Source organism: Camelus bactrianus, chromosome 1, assembly GCF_048773025.1.
Source record: "Camelus bactrianus isolate YW-2024 breed Bactrian camel chromosome 1, ASM4877302v1, whole genome shotgun sequence".
In the NCBI taxonomy this organism is placed as follows: Eukaryota; Metazoa; Chordata; class Mammalia; order Artiodactyla; family Camelidae; genus Camelus; species Camelus bactrianus.
Genome location: NC_133539.1, coordinates 88,564,804 through 88,581,443, shown reverse-complemented (window position 1 = coordinate 88,581,443; position 16,640 = coordinate 88,564,804). Strand labels below are relative to the sequence as shown.

The window sequence follows — 16,640 nt, the reverse complement described above, 5'->3', positions numbered from 1 at the left end:
GCCATTCTGACACTGTCAACTTTCAGGGGCTGGGATGGCTTAGGATACACTGGAAGCCACCTTTCCAATGCAGGCCATATTCTCTAGCACTTTTCTGGAGCATCTTTACCTTTTGTTGAAATTGCTGGCCCTGCACCAGCATTGGCTGCCTCAGCCTTAGGTGGGTCATGCTGTTGCCTGTGGTTGTAGCTTGTTCATTTTCTTTGCCATATAACATTCCATTGTTTGAGTCCGCCACAATTTATTGATCCATTTTAATGCTGATGAGTTATTATTTTCTTAAACATCTGTCATTCCTCTATGCTGACTCTCTCAAAATTCAATAGATTTTTGTTGGATAAATGGATACTTAGTAGGTGGTATGAGGTAATGCTGGAGAACTAGTTGGGGCCATATTGTGGAATAATGTATCTGTAGGAAGTGTGCACTAACTCCTTTGGCAAACAAGCCTCAGGAAGAAGAGGTTAAAACTATGGACTATGGAGCCAGACTCTTTGCGTTTGACAGCCAGTTGTATTTACTAGCAATTATTAGCTATGTAACTTGGGGCAACTTACCTAGTCTCTCTGCTTGTTTCCATGTCAAAAACAAATGGTATAATAGAGTGATTCTGAAAATTAAATGAGTTAATATTTATAAATTGCTTAGACTAGCACTCAGTGCATAGTAAATTCTACAGCAGTAATTGTTTAATAAAATGAGGGTCCACTGTAGCTTTTTGAATGGGAAGGTGGCATTTTTGAAGCAGGGTGAAAGGTATAATAAAAGACAGGACCAGTGGTGCAGCTATAGCTACTGCTTTAGTTAGGCTGATTCTCATTGACCCAAGGTGTATTGCCTGCATAAGAAACACTGGTGAGCAACTCACATGCAGAGAAAAAACTTGTAAATTAGAATGAGAACTTTACAGTTCACAGATTCCGTTCTTTGCATCCATAGACAAATTGTGAGTAGGTGGTTTGGCATTATAACCTGTAATTAGTAAACTTTCATCCTTTATAACCACCAGTTAGTGAGTAATCTGTAGTTATTATAGCAGTGGAATTTCAGATCAGCAGGAGAGGGATTTCTTTCCATCCCGCTGAAATGGCACAATGTGAAAATCTCCCTTTGCTGCCTATGCATAAGGCTGGTCTGTTGAGATTTGCAGGAATTTCCACTGGAAGTTTCCTGCAGTGAAGTTGTGTTGTGCTAGGTTATCCCACTGTGGCCAAACTATGAAACAGTAAATTTAAAGGAGTCTGGGAAGAAACAGGTGCTACACTCCAATAGCATGATTTGAAAAGGGTGGAAGAAAAGGACGATTTATGAAGTTAGGAAAAACAACCAAGAATAGTGCAGAACCTTAGACTAGAAACCTTAGGAAGACTTGACCACCTTAGACTGAAGGGGCCGTGGGAGGGAGGGCTTACCAGAACCCAAAGAGGGCTGAGGACAGAAGCTGTGGGCTTTGGTAGAGGGGGCATCTAACCAACGGCTCCCTGCTAAGGAGGGAGCTGTGAGAATGAATACCGGACTGCCTCTTACCCCACCCTCCAGTCTCCTGCCAGCATGCCACTTGGCTGAACCTGTCTGGAGGTTGCAAGGTGTGGGGGTCTGTGGATGCAGTTCATAAGGGTCAGCCTTCCTTAGGCACAGAGCAGGTGGAGAAGGCAGAGGCATGGACCTGAAGGAGCAAATAACAAATGTCCAGCAGAAACAGGGAACCAGGATGTGGGCCAGACAGCCCATTTGGCTACTTCCAGGGTCAACCTAACCTCACAAGACAACTGCAATTAATATTTATAGTAATAATTGGTACAGTAAAAATATGGTCTTTATCTGTTGGGCATCCTGTATGGGCTAGGCCATGTACTTGGCATGTTGCATACTTTGTTTAATTTTCACAATATTTCCGTAGCTAGAATCATTCCTATCTTGCAGATTGGGAAAATTGAGGTTTAGAGAAATTAAGTAACTTCCCCAAATCCTATAGCTCATAAGAAGCACGAGAATCAAAGTTTAATCCCATGTTTTCTGAAGCCAAAGTCCATGCCCTTTTTACCAGCTTCAATAATCTACTGATCCTTTTGGTTTATGCATTCGCTTAGTGTTTTCCACTCAGATGAATTTATTTTTATAAAAATTGAAAGAATACGGAAATTATAGTGAAAAGTTCAATTTCATCTTTGTCTCTCAAAACACGTCCCTCCTCAGGAGTTATCACTGTTAACGGTGGGATAGGTCTTCTTCCAGACTCTTTTTCCCTACATGTTTATAAATTTGCATATTCATAAGCACATATATAGCTATTCTATTGTACATAAATAGGATCATCTTGTTTATAACTTGCTCAACTCCTTTTTACTCTGGCCTTTCTCCCCCCTCTTTGGACCCTTCCCTGGCATAATGACTTGAATTATGTTATTATCCTGTGGCTTAAATACATGCAGTTATAAAATTAGTTATAAAATCCCTTGTGCTTCAAGGTAGTATACAACTATAAAACCCAAATAAATGAGGGACCAACAAAATTTCAAAATAAAAAATTAAATTATCAATGTTAATATAATACAGTTTAACATAATTAAAATAAAATTATCAGTGGTTTGGTTTAATAATAGGAAGATGTTTTATTTTATTTTATTTTATCTTATTTTATTTTATTTTATTTTATTTTTTTCCTGCCTGGTGTATATATATATATTTTAACTGAAGTACAGTTGATTCACTATGTTGTGTGAATTTCTGGTGTACAGAAAAGTGATTTATTTATATATGTATATATATATATAGATATTCTTTTTCAGAAGATGTGTATTTTTTACTTGACTTGATCCTGTTGATTTTGAATATGATAGACCATAATTTATGTCATCATCATTATCATTTTATTATTTTTCCTTTTAAACAGTAAACAACACACTCTCTTTTGATCCTGTGTGGGGTCAGTGTAATAGTGAATGCCCAAACATACTGAAACATTTGCAAAGGGCCATTTAACAAAAATATTTTCCAAGTCTCTCTACAGTTACATGTTCCAGTAATGGACTTTTTGCAAGCTGATTAGTACAAAGGGAGACATGTAGAAAGAATCCACTTTTTTCCTGAATGGTACTAACAATTATACCACTATATATGGAGTGATGTGTATAGTATGACACAATTCTCCAGAAAATGTTTCCCTCCTCAAACTATTGTTAAGTGACTGCATAGCACAAAATGAGGTAATTCAGCCTCCAGTTGACCTCGGTGCCTCATTTCCATTCTAAGTATGCCTCAATTCTTTCCTTATTAGGTTGCTCCATTAGAGGATATTACTGCATACTGTCATTTTTATGTTGTTTTAATACATGAAAATGTCTTACAATTTTGAGTATCACTGCAAATCTCAAGATTTATCTTTATCATTGGTTAAAATAAAACACCTCAGTGCAATAGCAGATACAGAATGTTGTCACTTGGATGTTAGGACATGCCGGCTCAAATGCATTCAGTGATGCCTATTAGCACATAGAAGTTAAATGTTATCCCTTCTAATGATCAATTGATAATAACCTGATTATAAACTACGGTGCAAAAATGCGGCACTGGGATTAGCAGCTGTTTGTGGGTGTTGAGTGGTCATCCAGATTGACCCAGAAAATACCTATGTTATTTTTTTCAAGAGTTTCAATCATATGAGAATGATGATAATAATCTCAAGGTATTTGTGGATACCGCCCCTGCTGCCTCCGTGTAAGTGAGCATTTCCCACTTTGAGAATCACTGTGCACTAGGTTCTACTTTCCTGCATGGGGTACCAAGGCCATCAGGAAAGCAGTTATCACTCTGCTAGTTTGTACTGTAGCTTGAGGCCCTTTTTTCCTGTTTCAGGATATACTCAGTTACTATAAAAGATAAGAGGGAAAGACATAACGGTGGTTGTATTGATAGGTAATGGCCTCAGAAATGTAGTATCCATGCCATGCAGGTGGCATGAGTGCCAGAAATGTGTTTTGTTTCTAGATCATTCCTTGAGATTCAGTATGGGAGTATCTTATTGAAAGGAAAGTGTCCCCTTAAAATGCTTCTTGTTTACAAAATTACTGAGAGTTAAGAAAGATACAAAAGCTTAATTTTCCCTTTTATCTCTCTCTCCCTCCTTTCCTTCTTTCCCTTTCTCCTCTCCTCCTCTTCCTTCTCCTACTCATCCTCTTCCTTCTTCTTTTTTTCTGAAAAATATCCTTTAGACTGCCTTTTTTCACTTTGAAGTATAAAACAGAAATATTCTCAAGTTAATAAAGCTTTTAGGGGCAGAGTTGTTATTAGACTAGGATCTCTAAGACTCCCAAGACTGTGTTCTCCATACTAGACATCTGATATCATAAATCAAAATTATATTTAGAATCATTCAGCCTTACAGAATTCCAATTAACAAATATAGAAGAAATGAGGGAAATTTAGAATCACCATTAGGCAAATACCACAGTAATAATTGTTGCAGGTAAGAGCCACTGATGGATAAAATCAGTGGGTGAAAATTGAGGTAGAAATGGAATATGAGGAAAATCTCCAAATTATCACCCCCTAGGGAAAATGGTAACTTGCAATGGTAATTTGCAGTGAAGAAATGCAAAAGGTGCCACAGTAGCCAAGTGGTCGAGGTCAGTGTCTCTGGTATTGAGACATATTAATATCATGTACCTCTTGATACGATGTACTGAGAAGGACACAGCATCACTTTTGCTGTAATCTTGCCAAAAAAGGTAAAAACCTCCCTTTAATCATGAGAAAATATCTCATAATCCCAAATTGAGGGACATTCTGCAACATACCTGTCCAGGAGGGAAAGGGGATGGGAAGGGATAAATTGGGAGTTCGAGATTTGCAGATACTAATTACTATATACAAAATAGATAAACAAAGAACCATATTCAATATCTTGTGTTCAATTTAGCATAAAGAACCATATTCAATATCTTGTAGTAACCTTTAATGAAAAATATGAAAAGGAGTATATATATGTATGTGTATGACTGAAACATTATACTGTACACCAGAAATTGACACAACATTGTAAACGGACTATACTTCAATTAAAAAAAAGAAACTATCAATATCATGAATGATAAAATTGCAGGAGACTAAGGGCGCAACCAAATGCAATGTGGGATACTGAGTTGATCCTGGAACAGCAAAAGGACGATAAGGGAAAGACTAGAGAAATTCAAATAAGATCTGTAGTTCAGTCAATAGTATTGGCTGAATATTGGTGTATTAATTTCCTGGTTTTGATCATTGTGCTAAGGTTATACAACATGTTAACATTCGAAGAAGCTGAGTAAAATGTATGGAAACTGCTATTTTCGCAACTTTCTGGCAAGTCTAAAGTTATTTCAAAATAGAAAGTTAAAAAAAGTAAAGAAAAAATTACTCAGGACAGAGGTTCTCTCCTCTTGAGAAGGGAAAAAAGTTGGAAATCTTTAGGGCCACCTTTAGAGGGTCAGGCAAGTTGGCAGGGTAAAGTTCTTTGAGAATATTTGTACATTGTAGTTCGAGTGAGGAGTTGTCTTGATTTTATTTTGTCTTCCCTTTCCCATTCTCCATCAAAATAGTTTACTTTTCCTTGACAAGTGTGATTAGAAAATTGTGTTGTATTTTAAATGTTATTATAAAATTCTGAGCATACAGTTTTTCCTGTTAAGAACTCATTTCCAGCTTTACAGGGAGATAAAATGAGTTTGGGTTCCCTCAGTTATCTGTGGTAGTCTGCTTTTAGGGACTGTATCTCATCTTTTAAATGAGTTACAGTTGTATTTAAATCTGATCAAATTAATCAATCAGCAAATGTCTACTTACTGCTTTCTGAGGACTCAGAACATAGCCATAGTCCTTAATAAGCTCCACAATCTCTTTGCAGAAACTAAGTGAACATAGAGCAGCCAGGGCAAAACCCTAAATGAAGCCCTGAATGAGCTCATGGTGCAGCATTAAAGTGCTGTTGGGGAGAGGAGGTTAGGGGGCTGGAATGGCCACACTAAGTTTCTTGCGTAAGAAATTCTTTAACTGTCAGTACATCAAGTTGTGTATCTTAAACATACACAATTTTTGTGTGTCAAAGATATCTCAATAAAGCTGTTTTCTAAAAAAGAAAGTATTTGATCTCAGTTGAACTGTGGGCACAATTTCATAGATGGTGAGGAAGGAAAGGATTCCAGATAGGGAGAGAAGAAGCCACCACTCGAGTGGCCAATGAGAGAATCAGCCTGCCTGGAGTGGGCAGTGCATGTTGACCTGAGGCTGAATTAGTAGCCAGCAGTAGGGGAAGAGGAGAGACTGGATTATGGAGATTCCTGAACACTAGGTCAAGGATATTAGAGTACCAGCCTTTTGCAGATAACAGAGAGCCTTTGCATGTTTGGAAATAGGGAGGCTATTGTAATAATCCAGATAGGACCTGAGGCCTTGCCATGTTTGCACGTTGACAGTGGGGATGCAGAATGGATATGACATACAATATCATAGGAAATATTCATGATTTGATGACTGTGAGGAATATGGAGAGGAGTCACAGAGGACTTGAAGATTTTAGGCTCATGTAGGTGGATGCCATTACCACTGACAGCAGGAAGTTCAGGAGGCAAAGGAATTTAGGGAAAACGGATATCATTTTGGTGTCAAGTTTGAGATATTGCAAGAGATTCAAATGAAAGTGTTTTAAAGTGTTTTAATAATAGTTTTATAAACTCATTCATTCATTCAGCAGACGATCACCTGCTTTGTGCCAGAACATGAGGCTAGGTTCTGGAGATACAAAAATCTATGATATGGGGTTTAAGGGAGTCTGGTAGAGACAGGTATACAGGCTGTGTTTGTAGGGAGACTAAAATGTTTCTAGGGGCACAAAGGAGGGACAGTTTCCCCAAGGTTTTGGGAATATGGGACTACAGGTCAGGCAAAATATGGAAGATCTGAAAATTTCGGAGTCATTAGCCAGAAGTGGTAAGTAGTATCCTAGAATGGCTGAGTCCCATTTCAATGAAGGAAAAAGGGCAGACAGTCAAGGTGTGAGTCCTGCTGATACTCTCACTGAGAGAAGAGGAGAAAGTTGAGTCAGTGACAGAAATGGAGAAAGTACTGGAAAAGCTGCAGGAGAATTTGTAGTGGTGTCACAGACACTGAAGAGAGCGTTTCAAGGAAGAGAGATTTGACAATTGTTTGGATTTTGAAACAGCTTTGAGGGGATCATTTCAGTGAAGTAGAAAGGGCAGAAGTTGGAGAGTAACTAGAGAGGAAATAAAAGCATTGAGCACTCATTTGAAAAGTAGGTAATTAAAGAAAGCTACCAAATAGGAAGGTAACCAGAACGGGCACCAAGAGTGAGTGCAATAAAATCTCCACTCATTCACTCCACTCAAAAATGTTGATTGGGGGTTGGGTACAGCTCAGTGGTAGAGCACATGCTTAGGATGCACAAGGTTCTTGGTTCAGTCCCCAGAACCTCCATTAAAATAACAAACAAACAAACAAATCTAATTACCTCCATCCCCCCAAGAAATAATTTTTTAAAAAAGAAAAAAAATGTTTAATGTTGATTCATTTGCCAGGCACTGGGATGGGTACTTCATATACATTTTCTCTTTCAGTCCTCACAGTTTTTTGAGTGGGTATTATCTCTTCAGCAAACATTTACTGAGGTCTGCTTGGTGCCAGGTGGTATTCCAGGTGATGAGGATACCATAGTGGACAAAAATAGACACGGTTCCTTGCCCTCTTGGACCTTATTTTCCAAAGGGAGAATTGACATTACATAAATTATGTCACATTATGGAAAATTACAACAAAGAAAGTGTATTACGGGACTAGTGATCATTCAGATAGGGCTGTGCCCAGATTCACCTTTGTCCTGTGAACAAAAGTTTTGCTAAACAAATTAACGGGGGAAAGGCCATGACATCTTTATGAGAAATAGTCCATTTTGCAGAGAAGTGTGCAAATGGGTACACTGGGTTTGCTGTGACTTTTAGGGCCACTATGATTGTGGGTACTGATGTTAGATGACTTCGAGTGGAGACTTGTTCTGTTGCCCTCCTGAATTTTTTAATTCAGCAAAAGTACCTTTTCAAAGTCAAGAATGGTTCCCTAAGAGTGTGCTCCAAAAGGGATGCAGCTGGTGTTTAGCAGTGAACCTGGGAAGCTGGATCAGGCTGACCAAATGTCCCTTCCATCCCAACCTCTCAGGGGCAGCCTGGAATTTAGAACTTTCAGACCCTCCTTACTGCGGTGGGGACCATGGAGTTTCCAGGCAGCATTCCCACTCCAGCCTCTGGAGTTTCTCACTTGGTTTTGACCGCCTCTTTCTATTCTCCTAGCTCCTGATTATTTTCCTTTTTGTCCAGATCCTGATCTCAGGTTTTTTTTTTTTTTTTTTTCAGGTTTAGCCAATTCCTTTTTTTCATTTTTTATTGAAGTGTAGTTAGTTTGCAATATTGTGTCAATTTCTGATGTACAGCATGTTTCAGTCATACATATACAAACATATATTTGTTTTCATATTCTTTTTCATTACAGGTTACTACAAAATATTGAATATAGTTCTCTGTGCTATACAGAAGGAACTTGCTATTTATCTATTTTATATATAGTATCAATATCTGCAAATCTAGACCTCCCAATTTATCTCTTCCCACCCTCTTTCCTCCCTGGTAACCCTAAGTTTGTTTCCTATGTCTGTGAGTCTGTTTCTGTTTTGTAAATAAGTTCATCTGTGTCTTTTCTTTTTTTTCTTAGATTCTACATATGAGTCATATCATACAGTATTTTTCTTTCTCTTTCTGGCTGGCTTCACTTAGAATGGTGCTGACCTCAATTTTTAACTCCTGCTCCGTAAACTGAAATCACCTCTGACTGGTTTCTTGTTTCTGAGTTGGTTTCCGTCTCTGGAAGAGTCAGGCTCCCACCCTCCTGATAGGTCTCATCATTTTTTCATCATCTGGGGGGCAGGCAACTTCAAGTTTCCAGGATATCAGATCGACCTTTGAGCTTGGTTTGAGTGTCCTACTTTGGTAATTAACTCAGAGGCATTCTGGTGTGGCTTTGAAGAAATGAGAGCAATTGTGTCCTCCTTGCATTTCTTGTCTGAGCTTCTCAGTGCTTGCAGCTCTAATGAGTGAATGTGTCTTACAAGGCTTGTGTCTTTGTGTGTCTGTGGAAAAAAGTCACCACTAAGGTCACGTTGAAAATTATTCCTTATTACAGTAAATTTGAAAAATGTGACTGTTAAATAAAAGTCATGGTCAGCAAACCAGAAATACAAATAGGGTTCCAAAGTGGTCCCTTTTTATTCTCTCTCTGACCAACATGCTTTTCTGTTAGCCCAATCATCCCTAAACGAAGTCTCAGAGTATATAAGTGGAACCAATTTTTATTTGTCTGGAACTCACCAAAATGTAGCATCTTTTCCCTCACATCCTCATAGAGTTACTGGCTCATTGCCTTTGATTTATTGGAGAGTCTTAAGCTCTTGACTGTAAGAGGAAACTACTTCCCTCACTCTCTTGCCCTGAAATACTTTCTCCTTTCCTAGTCATATGAGTTTTATTAAATCTTTCTCTCCCTTTCTAACAACCCAAGATATCACCTAGAAGTAACATTTTAAGCCTTTCATACATAAAGCAAGTTACCATAATTATGACAGGACTGAATTTTTTTTTTTTTTTTGAGTTTCAGGAAAATTTAATCTGAATCCATTCACTTTATATTTAAGTTCATGAGTCACACCCACATTATGTCCCTGGTAAAAATTCTGAGCTGCCACAGCAAAAAGCAGAAAGAGCCCACCTCCATAGGATTGTCTGTCTATGGGCCTAGGCTTGCTTTCCAACCCCAAACAGAAAGGCCTGACTCAGCACCCTCTGGGAAAGTCAGCCTTTGATTCAAAAAGATGTTGTTCAGTGACGGTTATTACATTCCCCAGCCATACCACCAGCCCCCCAGGAAATCTGAGGAAGGGACACCAGAAGGGTAAGACATTCCTTTCACCAGGAAGATGACTAGCTCCAAGCAAGAGATGGGTCATTTGGTGCCACAGGGGGAAAGATAATTTAGCCGTTGTGTTCATGGAAGACTTTCAGTGTCACTAGGGCCTGGAGCCAAATGTAATCCCCCCAGGCTGTGGGTGGGATGCAGGGTCAGCCCGCAGGACAGGGTCACAGTCAGTCTGTGGCCTTGGCTAGGCACTCTGTAGTTGAGCTTGGGTCCAAACCAGTCTCCACAGTCACGATGGCCCTGTGCTGTGAGGGTGGTGTCCATGGGTGGAGGTCCATGTCCTGCAGCTCTCTCAAGGCCATGAACGTGACTTGGAAGAGGCAGTGCAAAGAAGCTGCTGTGCTCAGGCTCGGCCTGTGCTGTTGGGGGCCAAGCGGGACAAGTCGAGCTTGTCGAACTGAGACAGGCCAGGACCTGGGGCTCTTTACTGCAGCGCTTGCACCTGCACCTCAGCAAGAGTCTCCTCCAGCCACAGAAAGAAAGAAACTGTAAGAGACTAAAAGTAGCTACACCCATGCCCAGTTGGGGCAGTTTTAAACCGTAAGACACTAAAAGGCCACAAGCCCACTGCCATTCCTGAGATGCTGAGAGCAAAGGTGGGGGTACTGCATATGATCCCTGCACACAGCACCACCAAGGGGCAGGCAGACCACCTAAGCTACGGCTCCTGCCCAACCCACCCATCCACCCTTACCCTTGCCCCATTTAAGGATCCAGCCTGCCCTCCTCGGAAAGCGAACAACGGCACCTGTTCCTCGTGTTTGCTTCCTCGTGCTGCAGCCAGCACGAGTCCCAGTAAAGGCTTGCCTGAATTTCTTGTCTGGTCTCTTAACAATTTCTGTTGATTAAAGAGTCCAAAGAACCGGAGTCTGTCACAGATCTCCTTGGGACTTACGGCATTGCCCCCAAGGAGGATCAGCCCTTGTGGTACTAGTGTCCAGGCAAAGAGACCTTCTAGTGGCTGAGGACACTTTCCAGTTCCACCAGGGGTGATTCGCATTTCCTGCTGCTTCCCTCAGCAGTGGCCCAAGGTTTCTTCTCCTCCACTCCCTCTGCCAGGCACTGCGGCCGGGGACTGCACTTTCCGCTCCAGGGCTGCCATCATAACCCGAGTACTGAACTTTATTCTTGCAGGCAATTTAATGTTTTCTTTGAGTTTTAGGGAGGGATAGTCAATTCCGTTTGTAAAAGGATGTATTTTGGGGTCCAAGCAAATATAACCAATTGGCAAGGGAGAATGTTTGTATTAGAGAACAGACTGCTCTTAATTGCTGATTTTAATGTGGTTAATTGGTATTTATCCTTTAATAATTCAGTAACTCAGGCATCACTTCATGTAGGAAGCCTTCTCTGAGTTTCCCCACCCCCATCCAAATAGACTGAGTGAGCAAACCAGGATGCATGCTCATCCTGTATAAAGTTATTTCTAAATCTCAACATGTTTACCACATTGATCTCCTGTAATCACACAATCAGTATATGATATAATGAAAAAAAAATATGGTGTAGAGGATAGCTGATATGGATATTCAGAAGAAGGTATCTTTTTATCCACTGGTTAAATACATTTCCTCTGGAGCAGACTGCCTTGGTTCAAATTCCACTTCTCTCACTGACTGTAACCTTGAGCAAGTCACTTAAACAATCTGTGCCTCAGCTTTCTGCATCTGTAGAATGGGGATATTAATAGTATCTACCTAACAGGGTTGCTGTGAGGATTAAATGAGTTACATATGCAGAATGCTTACAACAGTGCCTGACACATAGTATATGCTACCTAAATATTACCAATTATTATTATGGCATGTGGTTGGTCAAGTAGAAGAAGGGGAATTTGAAATAGAGCTAAAGGGTAAGTGTGCTGGGTAAAGACAGCCATATGCCAGTATGTGGGTACACTCTTTTTTAAGGCTGTAGAGGTTAGCAGTTAAGGTGGTGTAAATAGTTGTTCTCATTTTACTTCTACTGGTCTCCATTCACTACATTGGCTTTGGAAAGTAATTCTCTGGTGTTTGGCCCAGTGGAATTTAAACTCCATTTTCCTTCTCCTGCTCTCATGACGGACACTGATATGTTGATAATGGTATTCATTCCAGTGAGCAGATGCAGCCTCAGAATGCATCGTGACTTGCCCAAGGTGCCATATAGCTAGCCAGAGCAAGAAATAAAACTTGGGTTTTTCTATTCTCTGGTTTGTATTTGTCTTTCCATCATATATGACTGGTATTTATTTTCCTAACATATCACTTGGTTAGCTTAGTTTTTAATTACATTGGTGTAGGTTTTAGATGGTTCAATATATATATATATGTATATGTATATAAATATATGTGTGTGTGTGTATGCGTATGTGGGTATATATTGTCTAAAGTTCATATATAACAGAAGTAAAACCAATGAATCATTGAAGTAGTAATCAGTAAAAGTTCATTGTGCACACACTTCAGAGACAGTTTACGAACCAAAAGCACTCAAACCAAACATGGAATGAGGCTCAGGGTACATTGTTATACAGCAATTTTTATAGTAGGAAGGCAGTGACTATTATTCATCAAGATTGGCTATGGTATTAGAATTTTCTTAAATAATAGGAAATTGGTTAGTGGCTACCCACATCAGTTTTGGGAAAAGTTTTTTAAGTTTTGCTAATGATTTTCAGAGGCATAAGTAAGAAATAACCCAGGTAAATTAGTGTTGCAAAATAAGCTAAATTAATCTTTGCTTGTATGATTAAACTGGTTCTGTCTGCTCAGGAAGTTTTCAAGGTTGGTCTCCATTTGTTTTTGATTTTAACAATGTTGTGTCATATATATGTATGTGTGTATATATATAATGTTATATGTGTGTGTATGTGTGTGTGTATATATATATAACATTAAAGACCTATAGCTGCAAGTAATAAAAAACAAAAGGAAACAAGTACAATCATTCATCCAGGTGATGCCCTACAACATTATAGTGAAATTCACCAGCCTTGCTTGCTCTGCAGCAGGCTGATGGCACTATCTATCTGGCTTAACCAAATTACTGTGACATGATCTTGTACTCAAGTTGCAAATGAAAAAGCTCCACTAGGCTCATCAGCAGCAGATTGAGTATACTTAAAGCTTCATGCCTATAAGCATAAATTGTGATATTTTGCTGCTTTTAAATGATGCATGATGAAATGATTGAGGACATCATTACGTGAAACGATATCCAGCAGGGAGTGTGATGTTCTTAACGATTTAGCACTTCGAGCTCTTCTGGGAGTGTTAAGTACCTTTACTGAAGAACTGCAGGGAAGTGGTGTTTGTTACAATTGAACTGTATCTAGAAAAGCAGTGGAGCCTTGACCATATCAATGACATGTTCAGGGAACCTGGCAAATGGGAGAGAGCAAGTGTCCAGCTGTAAGCTGGATCTGAGTGACTTAATTAACATTGTTGAAGCCCTAGTAAAGTGGTTCTCAGTCTTGCCTGAATATTAGAATCAGTCACCTGGGGAGCTTTTAAACTACCATGACTGGGGCCCCCTCCAGGGACTGTGATTTAATTTTTCTGGGTGAGGTCAGACATTGGTGGTTTTTAAAGCTCCCAGATGATTCTGATGTCTAGCCACAGATGCTCTGTTAGTTTCTGGTGTACAGCAAAGTTCTTCATACACACACACACACACACACACACACACACACATACACATACACATACACATATATTCTTTTCTGTATTCTTTTTTTACTATGGTTTATTACAGGATACTGAATATAGTTCCCTGTTCTATATAGTAAGACCTTGTTGTTTATCTGTTTTATATATAGTAGTGTATATCTGCTAATCCTGAACTCCTAATCTGTCCCTCCCCCACCCCCTTTCCCCTTTGGTAACCGTAAATTTGTTTTCTATGTCTGTGAGTCTGTTTCTGTTTCGTAAATAAGCTCATTTGTGTCATATTTTAGATTGTGATATCCTATGGTATTTGTCTTTCTCTTTCTGACTTACTTCACTTAGTACCATCAAAGCCTTTTCAAGCTCTAGAATTAGTGTTGGGCTATCTTAATCCCTAGGAACAGCCCTACTACTGATGTTTTGGTTAGTCAGCTTTGATGATGCAAAGTACCTAGAGAATAACATTCTGTTTCTTGGTGGAAAATTAGAGTCCTTTCTTCCCATCAGAAGTATAAAGACTCTTGATGAGATATAGTGAAGCTTTAAAAGCTGGAGAAAACAGTAAAAATATATAAAGTTTGTTTCCATCAACCTCTCAAAAAGAGGGCAGCCAATCAGCTCTGGAAACAACTTTCCCAAAATGAGGAGAAAATTTCCTTTAGGTGAGTTAGATGTGTTTTAAAAAAAGACTTCATGTATTTTTATATATTTAATGGAATTACCCCTTTGATCCAACCCATAAGCAAGATGTGTTGACTTTCTAGCTCCAAATATATGTCACATCAGACTGCATATCTCTGTCTCTGTTGCTGCCACCTTAGTCCAGCTCTTATCTGCATTGGGTCCCCCTACTCAGACTCATGCCCCCATCCTATCCCTTCTCACACAACAGCCAGTGTCCTCATCTTACAGTGTAAATGACATCACCCCCCTGCTTAAAGACTTGCGATGGGAGAAGTTTGAATTTTCCCCTAATGCAGTCCCCATGTTTCCTACCATCCCCAACCCTCTGTTACATTCTCTCCGGCACTCTTTTATTTCTTCCATAAGACCTTAGCACTATTTGTAAATAGTTCATTTGCTTATTTTTTTCTTGTGTCATCTTGCCTACCAGATTGTATGATTCATAGATGCAGGGATGTTTCCGTTTCTGTCTCGTTCATCTTTGTTTCCTAGTGGCAAGCTCAGTCGCTAGCACATGGTGAACTTTTTCCCCAGCATTTTTTTAAATAAAAAATTTCAAACATACAGTAAATTTAAGAGAGTTTTACAACAAATACCTGAAAACCTACACCCTAGTTTTAACTGTACTTTATTACATATCTGCACGTCTCTATTTCTCTCTCTACTCATTGACACATGGTTGGCTTTTAACAAATTTGTTGAGTGAATGGGTAAATGAAAATGTTATTTTGGTCAATACCCAGAAGTTGTTCATCCTGAGATTGGCCCAATACTGAGCTTCCTTGATACTTAGCTTCCTTGTTTCCATGTGGACACAGGGTATGGGGAACTATGCCATGTTCCCTAGGATGTGTATCTATCTCCTCAGCTCTGTTTCAGGCACTGGGCCATTTACTGGGGATTCAGAAATAAGAACAAATTTCATGCCTTCCAGGGGCACGTGCTCTACAAGTTGGAGGACCCAAGTATATTAATGATAGAAGAAGAAAGAAGTAGAAATGTGGACTAGTGATTTTTTTTTCACACAAAACATATGAATAAAAACTGACTAGTGTTCTCTTGATGTTAAAACTGTCTGATTTCTTGGCATTTTGTATTTTTTTGTTGCACAAGTAGATAAAAGCAGTTATTGACTTGGCTAATACCAGTGAAAGAACATTTTATGATTTCTAGTTTAGGGAGAGACATATTCAAACACATTTGAACCATGAAAATCTTAGCTTTTCTTTTCTTTCGTTCTTTTTTTTTTTCTTTTTTTTTTTTTTGAATGTTCTGTACCTACCATTGAAATATACAAATAATAGAAGCAAAAGAAAAGCATGTAAAAAATGTTCCTAATCTAGGCCAACTATGGTCAAGGTAGAGAGCATCTCTGCCTGGTCTAGAAATTGACAGAGCTGGCAGGACAGGTAGAGTTTATTCCCTTCTGCATGCAGATAGGTTTTTTCCAAACTATGTTTGATTATGTTTTTGGAGCCTATATTTATTATTTTGATTTCTCAGAGGAAATGCTTCCCTTTGAAGTGACATCCTGGGGCAGTGCTTTGCAATATCCTTTATTAAGTTTTACTGTGTCTATTCACATTTATCTTAATTCTTATTTTTAGAAGGAGGATTATAAGAAGGTCAATGCAGTATCTTTGTGATTGAATTCCAAGAGTACTTAGTAGGGGTCTGTGTATATAAGGGTGTTGAATCATTGTGAACTGGGAATGCATCCAAGTTCATGCTTAACTGAGACTTCTCTGTTAAATATTTAAAAGTGAAAGCAATCTTTCAAAACAGGCATATGGGCCTGGACAGCACAGAAATGGGTAAACACAGCACTATATAAACAGCAAAGGCAGTTGTTGGGACCTGGTCTTGTTCCTCCGACCTTGGCTATATCCTCAGCTCCTCACCTCTTTTACCGATGGGGTCCTGCTTCCTTACGTGTTGATGACCCCCATCCCATTAACTTTCATTTGCTCATGATGTCCTCCCATGGGCTTCAATGCGGCAAGTGTTTCAGGGCCCAGTGTGTTCCTGACCTGGATTTGTTTCCTGGCTTTGTCACTAATGGTTAAAGGATCTTGAATGAGAAATGTACCTTTTCCAAGTTCTAGGTTCCTTACCTGTAACTAAGAGACCTTAATACCAAATTCAACTTGTAAAATGTGTCCACCTTGGAGAAGACCCTTGATAATTGTTAAGGTTTACCCTACCATTTTAAGATCAGTTGCCCCATTGGATCAATAAGAAATGATAAATTAGGGGAGAAATATGGAGGTAAGCACCTGGATATTTAGTACAGTATGAGGA

General features: G+C 39.2%; 1 protein-coding gene across 5 annotated transcripts in view; it reads left to right on the top strand.

Moving 5' to 3' along the window:
• The window catches only part of NMD3 (NMD3 ribosome export adaptor), a 172,616-nt gene that overhangs the window by 86,245 nt on the left and 69,731 nt on the right, over positions 1-16,640 (top strand). The window lies entirely within an intron of this gene.